At 35.4% G+C, this 16,769-nt stretch overlaps 1 pseudogene; it reads left to right on the forward strand.

The window, feature by feature from the left end:
• The window catches only part of LOC114896560, a 39,039-nt pseudogene extending 24,839 nt beyond the window's left edge, over positions 1-14,200 (forward strand).
• The last annotated feature ends 2,569 nt before the right edge of the window (positions 14,201-16,769 follow it).

Consider the following 16,769-nt stretch of genomic DNA (forward strand, 5'->3'; position numbering starts at 1 on the left):
TTCAATTGAGAAAAATAAAGAATTCTGTGATTAACTTTTCTTTTTGTCATAAGACTATACACCCACACCCACACCCACATACACACACATATACATACATATTATATGTATGTGTGTGTATATATATAGTATATGTGTGTACACACATTCATCTTTGCCCAAATTTTATTAACCGTTGATTTTACTTGAAAGAGCAGAATTCTTTATATATTCTGGCAATTTAATAAACTATTGAATTTTTAAAATCTACAGTGATATCAAAATATTTTGGTAATGTAATTCCTTTTAAAATGGAAACCTCACTCCTCCTCAGCTGGAACTTGAACCCAGCCACACCTCAGATTGGACTTGAACCCACAATCCCTGACTTAGGAAGGGAATCGAACCCACTGTCTTTTAATTAAAACTGCTCACCTGGTGTCAGGACTTACTGAAGCTCAAGTTCTTTTGTCTCAGCACAAAAAGAATTCAGTGTGAGACAAAGTGATAAGCAAAGAGTGAATTTATTAGCATAGGAAGCTTGTAAGAGATACAAGCAGGCAGGCAAGGGAGCAAAGCCCTGAGAACAAAGAGAGCTACATTTTTATAATTAAAGAAAAAGTGGGGAGGGGAGAAGACCACCTTCTTCCTCCCTCTTAGGTAGACGTCAAGGCTTACATCATTAGTTCCTCCTTTAACTCTATATAGTCTAATAGGGACTGTTATGGAACTATTTAAATCATATGTGTATTAGTAAAAGGTGGAAGCATATACTAAAATATGGTAATTCATCTGAAGTTTCAGCATAATGGACCCTTTCACCTAGTTTCTTTCCCCTTTTACCTATTATCCTGTTTTGGCTACATGCAAGAATGCAATTTTTCTTAGGGTCTGTTATCTTATAGACCTGCCAAGGCCAAATGCAGTTCTTGTATCTATTTTTCTGCAGTAGTAGGCTAAGTAAGTGTGTTTAGTTTCAGAGTATTCTGATTGTTGCTTAGCTGCCAGATGTTCTGGGCATTTTCTGGTTGGTGTCTAGCTTATGGTCATCTCCTGAAGTCCCTCTCTATCTATCTCCCCCTCGTGGGGTTTCTAGCTGTGTAACTATCTTATTCTCTCTCTATCAAAATCATCTTTCTATTAAGAAATTACTATATAAATATTAAAAATGTCCCATTAAAAATATTTTAATGCATTTATTTCCATCAGGATATCAATTGCAATTAGATAACAGTATTATTGACTGAATAGTACAGATTGAACAAGAAGTGTTCAATCATTTCTCTTGCCATCACAGGTAACTTTAAACATAATGTTATATTTTGAAGCCAGACAAAAGTGGGTGAGGCAATATTTACTTGATTTCTCACAATTGAAACAGTATGAATTCTTGAGCCCAGCACTAGTTTGAATGATACTGGGGGCCACCTTTCAAAGTTTTGATTATAGTTTGAAGGAGCCATCTCCATGCTGGAGTTAGGTTTTAGGCAAAGGAACTGCATATTATTCATTATGTATTTATTCTCAGACCTTTAGCTGTACAATAAATAGAACTTTTATTCATTGAAACATAAATTCAGTTTTGCCATTTTGGCCACTATTGCTTAATCGTGGTCCAAATAATCAATCATATACCAATCATTAATAATATTTAATACCTGTTATGGACTGAATTATGTCGCTCCAAAGTGTGTATGCAGGAGCCCTAACCCTCAATGTGATTGTATTTGTAAATAGGACCTTTAAAAATTTCAATACAGTTAAATGAAGTCATAGGATGTCCTTAGAAGAAGAGGGAGAAATACTAGGGATGCTCACACATAGAGAAAAGGCTGTGTGAGTACTCAGTGAGAACATGGCATCTTCAAGCTAAGGAGAGAGGCCTTAGGAGAAACCAAATCTGCTGACATCTTGACCTTAAACTTTCAGCCTCCAGAACTGTGAGAAAATTAATTTCTGTTGTTTAAACCTCCTAGTCTGTGGTATTTTGTATGGCAGCCCTAGCAAACTAATGCAATAATACCTACAGGTACATTTATTTTGATTAATTGATTTAATCTTCAGTGCATTCATATTAATGGATGTACTAAAATTAATCACAGATAAAATTATCTATTATATAGATAAGTAAAACAAGACAGAAATGTTAAGTAAATCCCCCCAGTGCATGCTGGTAGTAAATGACTTACGTAGTACTTGAATGCAAATGCTTGGACTCCAGGACACTTGAGATTACCATTTCACTATGACTTTTCTCTGGAGCTAGCAATCTAGCTATCTATGTATATTTCAATTAATCTAATATCCATTCATTCATCTATCCATTCATCAACCTACCTATTCACCTACATTTTTAATCTGAATATTCAAAACATTCTATATTTCATTTTGGAATTTTTGGGTATTTAAACTGCATGCCATGTATAAATAGGTAAAATTCAATAATGCAATTTTTGAGAAAGAACTATGACATAAATAAATTCTTTTTTTATTTGAATTTTATTTTATTTATTTTTATACAGCAGGTTCTTATTAGTTATCTATTTTATACATATTAGTGTATATATGTCAATCCCAATCTCCCAATTCATCCCACCACCACCACCCGCCTCACTTTCCCCCCTTGGTGTCCATACGTTTGTTCTCTACATCTGTGTCTCTATTTCTGCCTTGCAAACCAGTTCATCTGTACCATTTTTCTAGATTCCACATGTATGCGTTAATATATGATATTTGTTTTTCTCTTTCTGACTTACTTCACTCTGTATGACAGTCTCTAGGTCCATCCGTGTCTCTACAAATGACCCAATTTCATTCCTTCTTATGGCTGAGTAATATTCCATTGTATATATATACCACATCTTCTTTATCCATTCATCTTTGATGGGCATTTAGGTTGCTTCCATGACCTGGCTATTGTGAATACTGCTGCAATGAACATTGGGGTGCATGTGTGACATAAATAAATTCTTATTTAAAAAATCAGTTGAAATCTTTTATCCTTATGTGGTGCTTTTGGGTTATGCATAATTATGGCACAATCAGAAATTCATATTTTTGAAGCATATTAATTGAAAAACCCTGCAAATAGTCAGCAACTAGAAATAGGAATTGTGTTCTCAGTGGTTCAAGGGATGTGAAACCCTGAAAGATAGTTACCCTGATGAATGTTTACATAATCATTCACAGTTACCATCCCTGTGGATTTAACTCCTGATGGATTTTGAAAATTATTTTCAAGTTCTTTTGGACGACCAATGCTCCAAATATTCTGCCATTGCCTACACTTGTGTCATTCTGTATTGAAACTTGATGAAAACCAATTATCTAGACAAGTTGGTACCTGTTCAATAACTTTTCGTTGATTCCTTATAACAGATGTCATCTTTTGATCATATTTAAATGTGTCTCTTCAAAATAACCATTTTAAGATTCAATCTATGTATATTTCCAATATTCAATTAGAATATTAGGATATCATTAATAGATTGCAAAATAGTTAGTGCAAAGGGAAATTTGTATAAGATCATCTAACCCTTGTCATGGTTCTGAGCATTTTAAAGCATGATTGAATTTAAATAAAACATTAGTAAATTTTGATTTAGATATGTAAATTGACTTAGCTCTAAAACAGTCTATATAATAAAATGCATAGATTCTACATTTTACAAATATTCACAAAATATGTAAATTATAACTGACCTATTTAAGCTTAAGTGAACCACAGAAAATGTATTTAAATAGAAATACTTCCATTATTTTCTGTTATAAGAACCAAAAGATCATATTTTGACATATTCTTTAGAAAAATAAGGTGAAAGGAGTTTTCTCCCTTGGATAATAAAATAATGTTTATACATCGAAGTCAGTAAACGTAAGAAGTTAGGCCTGATAAGTTCGGGGTGAACAAAAAAGGGATATCCAAAAAAGTAATGGTGACAATAGGCAGATATCTATAATTTTTTTTTTTTTTTTTTTTTTTTTTTTGTGGTACGCGGGCCTCCCACTGTTGTGGCCTCTCCCGTTGCGGAGCACAGGCTCCGGACGCGCAGGCTCAGTGGCCATGGCTCACGGGCCTAGCCGCTCCGCGGCATGTGGGATCTTCCCGGACTGGGGCACGAACCCGTGTTCCCTGCATCGGCAGGTGTACTCTCAACCACTGCACCACCAGGGAAGCCCTTTATCTATAATTTTAACTGAAGCTCTAAATACTATAAGAGAGTCGCTGAAGTTCTTTAAAATGTAACCGAAATGAAGGCCATGAAATTAAGTTGGAGTAAATATTTTTTCAAATGTGGTCACATATAGAGTCCATCCAATTAACAGAGGCAGTAATTTAGGTAGATACTCAAGCTCCAAGAGTCAAAGTGAAGACCTATAATCTGGTAATTGAGTCCTGCAAAATCGTTCTGTACCCTAGATCATCAGAAAGATAGTAGATGACTTCGGTTTTCCAAAATTAGAAACAAGCTGAAAATCTGGTAAGCTTGGTGTCAGAAGAAATAAAAGGCTCAAGTAGGTGACAGCAATGAGGGAGCAGAAATTCAAGATCTTCTGTCATTAAGACAACACAACAACCATTAGAAATACCAGTGTGAGCCTACTGTGAGTCCAGGACATGTTGACCCTCTGGGCACATGTATACTTTCTGTATCCCCATTTTCTCTAGCCTTTGCCAATTCTATCATTCTATCATGCTTATATTAAAAATAATAAGAAAAATGTCACTAGCTCATGCCCTTGTATGCATAATTCAAGACTTCAGCCCACTGGAAAAACCCTCTTTTTCTCAGCCCACATTTTCAGGTTACATGTATTTTCTAACATGTTCACTTTCTTCTTTGCAAACACCTCTTCACGTTTCTTGCTCTCTGCTCCTGAAAAAATTTCATAAAGGCAATACTTCCCAATTGCATCTGCTGCTGCCCTTTCCTGGTGTACCCATTTCTGCAAATCTTGTAAGTCCAAGTGGTGCTGAAATTCTCCTTTATCCCCCTTGTGTCATAGTTTTTCACTCTTACAAGCTACAACCTATTTCTTTCTCCTCTTAATTCAAGAGTAACACTTTTTCTCTTTCTTCAAGTCTTACTCTCTACCATGTAAGAGGTTATATGAGTACCTTTTAACTTTTTATTTTTTAATTCTAACATCATTTCAGATATACAGAAAGTTGCAAGAATAAATACAAAAATTCTCGTATACTCTTCACCCAGATTCTTCCCTCATCTCTCTCTCTCTGTTTCTCATGAGAATAAGTTACTGATATTATGTCCCTTTCTCTGTAAATACTTCATTGAATATAGCACACTTAACAACACTAGGAAATTAACACTGATACAGCATTATTCTCTAATTTGAAGACATTATTCAGATTTTGACAATTTTCCCAATAATGCAATTTATATGACAGAAAATGCCGAAAATCCTGAATCATGCCTTGCATTCAGTTGTCACGTCTCTTGAGTCTCTTTTATTTTGGGAGGTTAACTTTTTGTTTTTAATTTTATTTTTTAGAGAACAGTAATTTTGCATAAAATGCACCTCTCTTTGGAATTTCTGATATGTCCAGGTTATAGATTTTTTTTTTGTCAGAAACACCACAGAAGAAATATCGTGCTATTCTCAATGTCTTATGTCAGTTAGCATATATTATTGAAATGTTTCATGATTCATTATGTTAACTTGATCATTTTATGAAGTTGTTCCTGTCAATTTTTTTCCACTATCTTGTAAGGAGTTATATTGAAATCGTATAAATATTTTGTGACACCTCAAAATATCACTCACTTCTTTTAGTATCCATTGATGAATCTTGCCTCAATTAATGTTGATAGTTGTTAAATGGTGATTTTTTTGGATCTCTTCATTCCTTTCTTATTTATTACTTGAGCCTCTACTATAAGAAAGGGCTTTCCATATAAATATAGATATATAAACTATTAAATATGCAATAATAGTAAGTTAATTCATTTAAGAAGCTATAATCCTTTACTATCATTATTTAATTCGATGCTGAATTGCATCATATTTAGCCATGGGAGTTCCTCAAGTTGGCTTCTGTGTCTTTTTCGTGTGTCTCAATTTTGAGTACTTACATTCAGAAACAAGATCATCCAAGTTCATCTTGTACTGTTCCTGCTCCAGCCTGGAATCAGACATTTCTCCAAATAATTCTAGTTCCTATTAGTGGAGAGAGAGTATTTAGAAACCAGGATCTGGCTCTGGGTTTGTGATTGTTACTTCATTGCCTTGTCTTCTAGCACCTCTCAGACAACAGAACGAGAAGTAAGATCTCGAACTGTTCATCTTCTTCAGCAAATCCAATTATAAATTGGATTTTCTTTGTCACTCTTCCATATCAACCGCTTTTCCTTGGGCACCTTTTACTTCTTTACTTTATTTCTATTCTCTTCTTAATATTCCTGCTTTTCTTTAAGACCCTTTAAAAGTTTCCATTCCAATTTTTTCTTCCTGGACATCTTATCTTCATTCCTGATACAGGTAAGATAAAGCAGAGCCTAAATGGCCAGGTATATTTGCAAAAGCTTAGAACATGAAGAAATTATATGATTTCTTCATGAATGACAGGGGATGGATTTAAACCCAGGCATGAGGACCCACAGTTAAGCATTTTCTCAGTCTGCTTTAAGAAAAACATTTCAAAACCCAGTCACTCCTATGGGTTTAATAACAAAAAGATGTTGGAGTCCTAAATCCCAGTGCTTGTGAATGTGGCCTTATTTATAAATAGGGTCCTTGAAGATGATCAATTTAAGACGAGTTCAGTAGGGGGAGTTCTAACCCTATATGATTGCATCCTGAAAATAAGGAGGGGATTTGGACATGGAGACAGACATACACACATACACAGACACACACACACAGAGACACACACACACACACACACACACACAACTCCATATGAAGGTGAAGGCAGAGGCCAGGTTGATGCACATACAAGCCAGGAAACACCAAAGAGTGCATGCAAATCACCAGAAATAGATTGTCCCTCACAGGCCTCAGTAGGAACTAAACCTGCGGACACCTTGATCTCGGACTTCTAGTCTCCAGAACTGTGAAACAATATCTTTCTGTTGTTTAAGCCACACAGTTTTTGATGCTTTGTTATGGCAGCCCAGCAAATTAATAGAATCACAAAAGTAAGGTGTTATTAAATTTCTACATTATGCTATATTTCTATATAGATCATAAATAGTGTTAAATTTTTCTCTTCCTATTTAACTCATTTGTGAAAGATAAAAAAAAAAAAGTTGTGTAACTCATTATGTACTTAATGGTCCAGACATTTAAAATACCAAACATTAATACCATGTATTAGAATAAAAACAAAGTACATCATAAACTAAATAAGAGATTAGAACAGTAGGTCATTATGAGAAAACAGAACATATTGGACTTAGGTAAAAATAACAACCTCTGGGTTGAACAATTTATACTAAGTAAAGAAGAAGGATTTTAATTACATAATGTGAAAGCTTGTCTAATGGGAAAAACTTGGCAAGCAGAGGGTTTAGAGAGAAGTGCGCACCTCAGTTATTTTGAAGGTAAGTGTTTCTAAAGTTATTCTAAACTTTAATTTGGTTTAATTAAGTGAAAGGACTCTTTTGGCTCTGTGTGCATACAGGTGGGAATCAGTGAAAGCTGTTTATTCTTTGGTTCTACACATAAAATTTTCATGGTGAGGTTACTTCTATATTTTAAAGAGGAACACTAAAAGTAGAAACTGCCATACTGTATAAAAGGGGAATAAAAATGTTCTTTAATTCCTAAGGGAATTGCTTTCCTATTCTTTTATTTTTTTCCCAGTTTCAATAAAATATAACACTTTTGGCTTCCAGGATTTAAATCAAAGCTTTTTTATGTTGAAAACAAGAAATATTTTCTTAAATTCACTTATAAAAACTGACCTTTGTAAATTTATTTCAATCTTAGAAATCCTAGAGTGCCAATGAATTTGCTGAAAATCTACCAAGGAATGGATTCTGAAAAGATGCGATATATTTATTAACTAAAATGCCTCTCAGTATTATTCTTAGTCATTTCACCTTGGTGAAAATAAGTCTTAGAAAGATTTAATATTTTCATGACAAAATTAACCTAAAGTTATTAAGTCATTTTAGACCCCATGATTCCATGTCTTTCATTCCCTTACTCAAGACTAAACTCTTTTTTTTCTTAGTTACTTGCCAAATGTATATTATTCCACTGTTATACAGCTCAAATTTCACTTCTTTTTTTAAGCTTTTCTGGTTACTTTTTCTCCCACCTCCCCATACAGAGTTCAGTACTCAATCTGAGTGCTTATTTTATCCCTGCCAATACCTTACTTGCAATGTTTGTGTCATAACTATCTGCAAATATGTCTTTCTCCATTGATAAACACGTGTTATTTTAGGGTAAGAAATTTTATTCTGGTTATCTTTTTATTCTTATGATGTATCACAGTGCTTCATGATAGTCTACACAACGATGTTTACTAAGTGAATTAATAAAGTCATGTTTTCATTACATATTAGCCAAAGGTCACAGGTCATTGTACATACCTCACCCATGAGTTTTGTTATTCCCTGTAGCTAGATGATTTGTACATCTTGGTTTTCGCAGGACAGTCCTGTGCTTTTTGTTTTTAATTAAGATATAGTTGATGTATACTCTTACATAAGTTACAGGTGTACAACATAGTGATTCACAATTTTTAAAGGTTATACTCCATTTGTATTATTATAAAATATTGGCTATGTTCCCTGTGTTGTACAATACATCCTTGAGGCTTATTTTATACATAATAGTTTGTACCTCCTTAATCCCCTACCCCTGTCTTTTCCCTCACCCCCTTCCCTCTCCCCACTGGTAATCACTAGTTTGTTCTCTATATCTGTATGTTTCCTTTTGTTATATTCACTAGTTCTACTTTTTTAGAATCTGCATACAAGTGATATCATACAGTATTTGGCTTTCTCTGTTTGACTTATTTCACTTAGCCTAATATCCTCCAAGTCCATTCATGTTGTTGCAAATGGCAAAATTTCATTCTTTTTTTATGGCTAAGTAGTATTCATTGTATACATATATACCACATCGTATTTATCCATTTATCTGTTGACACTTAGGTTGCTTCCATACCTTGGTGATTGTAAACAATGCTGCTATGAACACTGGGATGAATGTACCTTTTCAAATTAGTGTTTTTGTATTTTTCAGATATATACCCAGAAGTGGAATTGCTGGGTCATGTGGTAGTTCTATTTTTAGTTTTTTAAGAAACTGCCATACTGTTTTTCACAGTGGCTACGCCAATTTACATTCCCACCAACAATGTACAAGTGTTTTCTCCACATCCTTTCCAACATTTGTTATTTGTGGTCTTTTTGATGATTGCCATTCTGACAGGTGTGAGGTGATATCTCATTGTGGTTTTAATTTTCATTTCTCTGATTAGTAACAATGTGGAGCATCTTTTCATGTGCCTGTTGGCCATCTGTAGGTTTTCTTTGAAAAAATGTCAATTCAGGACTTCTGCCCATTTTTTAATCGAGTTGACTGGGTTTTCTTGATGTTGACTTGTATGAGTGGTTCATATATTTTGGATATCAACCCTTCATTGGTCATATCATTAGCAAATATTTTCTCCCATTCAGTAGGTTGTCTTTTTTGTTTTGTTGATAATTTCCTTTGCAGGACAGTGCTGGTTTATACCTATTATCCTGGCATCCTGTCTGGCTTAGGCTTTTTCCAGATTTATCATTTTTAAAGGGATTATTAATAATTACTTTAAAGTAAATTGGATAGATTGGGTGGGCCTTCAGTTTGTCTTTCTGCTTTAAGCCATGGTTTTATCCAGTTTGAGCCACTCATAGTGTGTGAGACATATTGCAGTGAATCGTGTCCTCATGTTAACCGGTTATTATATCTGAAAGATGAGCAGCAATTACTCATTTCTCTCTTTCCATCTTCTTCTAAAGAAAACAACTGACACTTCCCTTTCAAGAACAACATGCTGATAAAATCTTGTGTACTCTAACAGAGGCAAGTTGGGAGAGCTAACTTTCTCTGCTATGTGGAGAGTAGGAAGTGTTGGGTGCTGTTGCTTCTGCTGGCCACGTAGTTTACAAATATGGTGCAGTTGGCTGTGCTGTGGCTTTCATATCCAGTGCTTGATCCTTTGAAAAGTCCATGGATAGAAGTGACTTCTGATCAAGCTTGATGCAGTGGCTTAAACAATATTCTAGGTCTTGGTTTTTCTCTGATCTTATCTTGACTTTGTTTTCAGTGAGTAGGAACAACTACCCTCAGACTCTCTTTCTGGTAGCAAGATGGCAGTAGCTCCTAAATTTCTAGTTCAGGAGAAAAAAGAACTACTACTTATAAATTCTCCAAATTTTCTGACATTCATTCAATAGACAGGTTCTGAATTTTCACCATTCAATATTTGCTTGATTTGTCTCATGCATGCTCCTTTTCTGAAAGAATCCAAGGGCAAATTCCCATGAAGACTCTAAAACTGACCTCAAATAATATCTAGAAGGAGAATGGATATAAGATAGCAAATAAAACTATCTGTGACTCTGAGACCCTGGAATGTACTAGGTGTTCTATAATTATTAGTTTTCCTCTTTTTGCCATAAGTAAGGCCAACTGTGTAGGTATGCTCCCCAAAATCTGCTTACAAAATCAGTTTTAATCTTTCTGAGGTCAAATTTTCAAAAGGGTTTAATTCAAGATCTAAATCCAGGCTTATCCTATTCACCAGATCTAGCATCTAGCTGCCCTTCTGGGTTTCCACAGGCATTATAACAATGCACTACTGTTCACATTTGGAAAAAGAATAGTGTGGCTTTCTTACAAGCTCTTTGAACTTTATTAAAAAAAAAAACTTTGGCATATTTCATCATCTATTAAATAAATATTACATTTTTATATGAGAATTTGTTAAAAGATTAGGGATAACTAGTTGGAAAAGAGGAGAAAAGAAAAAGAAAAATACTATATTATAAAGTAATATCTTATTTTACCCAAGAATGGCAGTTAAATACCTGAATAAAAAAAATTGAAGAAGCTTATTGCCTATAGTGTTTTTGCTTTTCTGGAGACAGATTCAATTGAGAATGATAACCTCAGAAGGATGGTCTGCTGACCCCTAAGTCGAGGCCTGACTTCATTTAAAGTTAGAGAAAACAAGAGTTTGCTGGGAAGTGATGGGAGAATGCTACTAGTTTTCTTTCCATAGTTTCCTTTTTATATACTTTTCTTTAATCTTTGGAGAGACATTTTACAGTTCTGCTGCCCGTAAAAGTGATGTTTGAATGTATTCTACAAAAGTTGCAAAGCTGGTAACTCATAAAATATTCCTGAGGTTGGCAAGTTTCACAAGATGAAAGGTTCACACAGCTCTAACAAGTAACTAAAAAGGAGACTGGTGTAGTGGGCACCAGCACAGCCGTTTAAAGTCCCATGTTGGATACTGGACTGCAGTTTGAATTCTTGTCATGGGCCCAAGTAGATAAATATTATCCCCAACATGCTTATCCTTCATTGGTGTGTTTAAGCTTAATTGACCTTACTACAAAATAATTGAAGATATGAATAAAACAACCCTGTTTTTTGTCCTTTTTTTTTCCTCAAAAGAAGATGAAAATTCTACAATGAAGAGGATTTTCACATTTATATTTAGCTCGTTTTGCTTAAGCTTGAAAAACACGTCTCTAGTTTCTGCCCGCACTTGTAACCAAGGAGAATGATTACCACATGCAGGTGTCACTGATTGGCTGGAATTGAAAGCTACAGATTGTCCTGGAGGCCTGAACTGATCTCTCTATCCCCTAATCTCCATTTACTTCTGCCAAATGCCATTAGAGAGCAGTCAGATCTGTTTTGACCGACAGCATAGCTAACAAGTAGGATCGATGTCAACATATAATTGGTGTTTATGGGGGAAATATATATATATATATATAAAATAGATGAACATTGTCTGAAAATTATATTTCCACAAGTATATATTTTAAAAGATTAGTTATAAACATATTTTAACCAACTAAATCGACCTGCTCTTGAGAATTCTGCTTTCTATTCTAAATTTCCCAAAATACTTTGCAGTAGTACCTTAAGTAAGGAAAGGGGACATATATACACATATATATATAAACAAACAATAACAACAGAAACCCACCTAATGAATAGACACTAAGATTTATGACATAAGGCTATAAAATACTTAAAAATAATTATAAGCCCTTGCAGATAATATATAAAAGCCTTATTCATTAAGTGGACTGTATCCACTTTATTTATAGAACATACAGAAACTCTCTTAATATGTCTTCATATAATCTTTGAGATTAATTGAAGGTTTCAATTCCCTTTTGAAAATATACCAACTGAATAACTGTGGCTAATAAGTGCCTCTCTTTTGCTCCACACCTTCTGCCCTTCTTACTTTACCTAATGAAACCATTGCTAGATGTTGTGTGAGGCCTTAGGATGTCTTTTATGCAAAATGTGGAAAATAAATCTGTAAACTACTTTCAAAGAAAGGCTTTGTCCCTACATCATAAGGTGCATGCGTATGTTTTAACTTGAAATAAAATTTTTAAGGTATGCATACATTTTTTGTTTGTATATGGTTTCTACTTTAACCTACTTTTCAGTTAACTTACCAAATAATTGTTCCAATCGAGTAAGATAAGATGGCTCTTAAACTATATACTATAGAAGTATTATGAATGCAGCATAAGACATAGAACTTTTAAAATATAATATAGTGATGGCACTGAAAATTATAATTTTATATTTTAAACATGTGTTTTCAATTCCTCTCATTCAGGATTCCTTTAACTTAGAAACTAAATATAAAGAAAATCTCAAGTGCAAATACTAGGAGGGCAGGGGAGATTAACCTTATATTTGCCAAATTTTTAGAGGCGGATTAAAACTTCTACCTATAACTCCCATTGCATCAAATGATACTGTCCTCTCCAGAATTTGATTAACAAAAATTCTACTATTAAAAATGAATTCCATTGTTTTTGCAAATCCTTCTGTTATGAATGAAGAATAAACCCATCAGAGCTTCAAGTTGGTGAACAAATGAAAGTGCTGGGACAGGTGGGTGCACAGAGGGTGTGGAAGGTCCACACCCCACCTCCCCATATCTTGCGCTATGCATCTCTTCTATTTGTCTGTTCTTTAGTTGTATCCTTTATAATAAACTGGCAAATAGCTCTTCAGATGCTGCATACTTGGCAAGGCACGTCAGTTTGATGTGGGAGTTCCGAAAGAGACCTCAGCTCTCACTGTTAATAGGCTCTGTGGCTCTGGTTTCCAGTCCATTGTGAATGGATATCAGGAAATGTGTTTTAAAGATGCTGAAGTTGTCTTGTGTGGAAGAGCCAAAAATATGGCTCCTTACTGTGTCAGAAACGTGCGTTTTAGAGCCAAGTTTTGATCAGATCTCAAGCTGGAAGATTCTTTGCGAGCAGCATTAACAGAGCAGCATCTCCAACTCCCCATGGGAATTACTGCAAAGAATCTTGCTGCAAAACATAAAATTAGCAGAGAAAAATGTAACAAATACACTCTGTAGTCAGAGCAGAGATGGAAAGCTGCTAAAGATGCTGGCTACTTTAATAATGAGATGGTACCAGTTGAGGTAAAGACAAGGACAGGAAAACAATGCAAGTCACGAACCAGTTTGGTCCCAATGAGCCTGGAGCAGTTAAATAAACTTCCTCCAATTTTCAAGGACGAAGGGACCATCAGTGTAAGGAATGTACCAGAAGTATCTGATGCTTTCATAGCTAGTAAAGATGCTGCTAAAAAGCATAACATTACATTGACAAGAATTGTGAGCTGTTTTGTATCTAGATGTGATCTCTCTGTCATAGATATTGGTTTTGTCCCTACCTCCAATGGGGCACTAAAGAAAAGAAGACTGAGTCTTAAGGACGTGGATTTGGTAGAGGTAAATGAAGCTTTTCCTCCCCAGTACTTGGCAGTTGAGAAGAGCTTGGATCTCGACCCAGGTATAACCAATTTAAATGGAAGAGCCATTACTTGGGATCAGCCATTGGGAGGATCTGGATCAAGCATTATTGCACACATGGTTCATGAATTAAGATGTGGAGGTGGAAAATGTGCAGGGGCATAAGCTTGCATTGGAGTTGGCCAAGTTATGACACTCATCATGCAGAGCCCAGCCTGAGAAGAGAAAGGAGCCCACCATGGCCCACAGTTACTTTACTTGGCCAGGCCACATTAGAACAGGGGACCTTTAGAGAAGCTGCTAAAACTGGTTATGCCCTGCCACTGAAACAGTGATTGAGTGTGATCAAGGGTTGATGAGGTAAAGATGTATTTATCATGAGTTAAGAGCTCAGGCCAGAAATAAGTTTTCTCAAATTTGTACTAAATATGATGTATTTCTGAACTGAAGTTTAATTATAGAAGGCCTTAAAAAAATCGTATTCTGGCCAATGACCACCACACATGCTTTAGATCATATGATTGCAAGGAAATTGAATGTGTTGCCTTAATTTCCAAAAATAAATAGATGAATGAATCCATGAATAAATACCTTTATGAGGAATTCTTAAATTTTCTTATGATTTTCTTTTTACATTTTATACTTTACAATGGAATATTCTATTAACATTCTTTAATAGAGACAAGTGAGAAAGAGCAAGCCCCTGACATGCAGGCTGTGGCCTCATAACTCTCAGCCAGGCCTTGGTGTTGCTTCAAGCTGTCCTGGCACTCACAGCTAGGTTTCCGCATCTCCTGCTGAAAATAAACTTTTTCACAGAACCTCAAATTCAGATAAGACCATTCTTTGATCTTTATGGATAAAGACAAAAACAAGACCATTCCTTAATCATGGCTGAGCATAGACAAAGCACTACCCAACCCACAGCTTCACAAGTATAACCCTTCCCTGGTTAATATGAGCAATGGCTGTTTCTTCAATAATTACAGGACTAGCCTCACTCTGGTGTATCATTGTCATGGATAAGATGTTTTGAGATACCCTATCATAGAATTGCTTCCTGCTCCTGATAGGATACAATCCAGTGCAAGGTACTGCTTCCTTAAACACTCCTCCAAACAACTCAACCAAAGCCTAAATTGTATAATAGGCTTCTTTTTAATACCCATTGTGATGGTATTAATTTTACATGTCAATTTGACTAGGCTAAGGGACGCCCAGTTAGCTGGTAAAACATTCTTCTGGGTGTGTCTGTGAGGGTGTTTCTGGAAGAGATTAGCATTTGAATTGGTGAACTGAATAAAGCAGATGGCCCTTCCCAATGTAGGAAGGCATTATCCAATCTTTTGAGGGCCCTGAACAGAACACAAAGGCAGAGGAAGAATGAATTTGCTCTTTCTGCTTGAGCTGGGACATCTCCTGTCCTCAGTCATCAAACCTCCTGGTTCTCAGATCTTTGGACTTGGACTGCATTACACCACTGGCTCTGCTGGTTCTCCAGCTTGCAGATGGTAGGTTGTAGGATGTCTTGGCCTCAAAACTTGCATGAGCCAGTTCCTATAATAAATATCTCCCTTTCTCTCTCCCTCTCTCTCATTCTCTTTCTCTGAAAGTAGAGTGTTCCTATGAAAATATTTGTAAGTTGAAATGGCCTAAAGCAAAGAAGGAATTTTTTCCTAAAAGTGAAAAACCTCTTTAGATTTCTGTTGGTTAGTGAAAACAGGTACTAATACAGGTCTTTCATAAAAACAAAGTGGCATAAAGCAAACGTTCAAAAAGTGAGGAATACCTGCGTATATATATATAGTCTTTTGGTTCTCTTTTCTCTGGAGAACTCTAATACACCTTCTTACCAAGACACCTCACATTTCACCGTATGTATGCCCTAATGCTGCAAACAAGAATAAACACAGCGGTGTTCCTGGCGGTTTTTGGAGGTAGGGTGCTAACACAAAGAACAGAAAATAGATTGCATGTGTTTAAAGACTTAATTAGAATGGGGGATATATTACCTAAATCCTAGCGGAATGCAGTACAGGAAGATGGAAGAAATAGGCAGCAAAGATCAAATTTCTCTGCTCCCAGAATTTTACATAGCACAGCACTAGAGAGTATTGTGACTTATTGATTAAATTATCCAATTCAATAAAAGTATGGTGAATAGATGCAAGAAAGCTGTTTCTGCATTCTCTGTTTAAATTACAATTAAGTTTCCAGCTGGATATCTCCAAAACATAGTGGAAACCTTGTAGTGATGGTATTTGCCTTGCTCTATTTTGGGATTCTTTAGCAACATCACCTTATAGCAACAGCTGTTCAGAGTGCTGGGATTAGTATGAATATTTCTTCTACTGCTGGCAATTTGAAAGCTGTAAAATATTTTCAGTTTGTTTCAGGTTCAGGTATCCCTAGGAGCAATTGTCTTCATGCAGTAGAAGGGACGGTACTAAGACTATAAAACAGAGATTCAGAAACTAAATACAAACAGCTGTTGGTTGAAAACTCCAACTGGGACTTTATTGCCAAACACCAGACATTAGAAGATCACTAGCTAAATTAGCCAGAGTAAACATCCTGAGGTACAAAACTAGTGCCAGCTCACTGAGCTAAGAATAAGACACATGGGTTGGCAGTAGGGCTGAGGAAAGACCTAAATAAATACGGATAAATGCAGTATCCGTTTCTGTATTGAAGGACACGATTTGAAAAAAAACAAAAAAATCCGAAAAATAAATTCAGCTATAAAGATGTAGAAGGGAATTTTTGGAAGGTTTATGCTCTTGATTAG

This window comes from Monodon monoceros, unplaced genomic scaffold, assembly GCF_005190385.1.
Source record: "Monodon monoceros isolate NGI ecotype Baffin Bay Population unplaced genomic scaffold, NGI_Narwhal_1 Super_Scaffold_16, whole genome shotgun sequence".
In the NCBI taxonomy this organism is placed as follows: domain Eukaryota; kingdom Metazoa; phylum Chordata; class Mammalia; order Artiodactyla; family Monodontidae; genus Monodon; species Monodon monoceros.